Source organism: Eriocheir sinensis, chromosome 50 (genome assembly GCF_024679095.1).
Source record: "Eriocheir sinensis breed Jianghai 21 chromosome 50, ASM2467909v1, whole genome shotgun sequence".
Classification (NCBI taxonomy): domain Eukaryota; kingdom Metazoa; phylum Arthropoda; class Malacostraca; order Decapoda; family Varunidae; genus Eriocheir; species Eriocheir sinensis.
In genome coordinates this window covers 2,682,786-2,684,175 of record NC_066558.1, presented here as the reverse complement: position 1 = coordinate 2,684,175, position 1,390 = coordinate 2,682,786, and positions in this window count along the sequence as shown.

Sequence of the window (1,390 nt, the reverse complement as noted above, 5' to 3'; positions counted from 1 at the left end):
CGAGATGACGGTCAAACCGCAGTTGGGAGTCCACCTCCACGCCCAGGATGTCGACGCTGGCCTGCAGAGGGATGGTGTCGTTCCCGAATCTCAGTCTGCCGTGGAGTTGCCTCGCGTCCTCCCGAGAACGTGATATTACCCTGGCCTGGGTTTTGTCAGCGGCAAACCTGACTTGCCACCTCTTTCCCCAGGCCATTATGTCTGCCAACTGTCTGTTGACGGACTCTATCACGTCCTGGGCTTCCTCCCTCTTGTATGTTCTGGAGAGGGTGCAGTCGTCGGCGTAAGCGCTTGCTGCCGGGATGGTTTGCAGGAGGTCGTTAAAGTATATGTTCCACAGAATAGGTCCAAAGACGGACCCCTGTGGAACGGAGGCCTCCACCGGGAAGCTGGTCGAGGTGCTTCCGTTGACTGCTACGTGGAGGCTCCTGCCTAACAGGTAGTTTGAGAGCAGGCGCAGCAGGTCCCCCGTGATGCCTAGTTTCTGTAGCTTCGCCGTCAGACTGCGGTGCCAAACGGAGTCGAACGCGTCAGCTATATCCAGGGCAATCACGAGAGAGGGTGGCTGTCATCAAGGGCGTCATGCCAGGACTTTGAGAGGAGAAGGAGGAGGTCTGAGGTAGAGCGGCTCTTCCGAAACCAAACTGCTTCGGTGACTGCAGGTGGTTTTCCTCGAGGAAGGATGTCAATTGCTCTCGATGATCCTCTCAAATATCTTGCTGATGATTGGGAGGAGGATATTGGCCTGTAATTGCCTGGCTCGGACCTGGATTTTTCTTGTGTACGGGTGTGACTCTGGCCTCCTTCCACTGTGCAGGCCACACCCCGCTCTGCAGGCATCGCCGGAAGATCTGGGCGAGGGGGCTGGTGAGCTCATCGGAGCATCGCCGCAGTAAGTATGGACTCACGCTGTCAGGGCCTGGGGCCTTCCTGGTGTTGACGCCCCTCAGATGTCTCCTGACAGCGTCCTCAGAGATTAGCACAGTCTCTCGTCTTGCGGCGAGGAGTTGGGGAGGGTGGCGGCTGCCTGTCTGGCTCCTGGGTTGTCATCTTTGACTGAAGTGACAGGCCAGCAGGTCAGCCTTTTCCCGGCTGGTGATGGCCAGGTCCCCGTCAGGTTTCCTCAGGGGCGGGATACGTTCCTGGGGGGTAAGGCCTTGCTGTTCCTTCACCAGCCCCCACCACTGTTTCGGGTCGGTTTGGTTAGAGGACAGCTTTCCTCCTGTCGGTATCCCACCTTTCTTTTGCCCACTTTGCTGTCCTCGTCATATTTTGCAGGCTCGTCTGTGTTGGGCCTTATTTTCCTGCGTGGGGTGTCTTTATATCGTGTCCAAGCCTTGTGTTTCCTTTCGGCTGCAATACGGCACCTGTACCCGAACCAAGGCTGGTC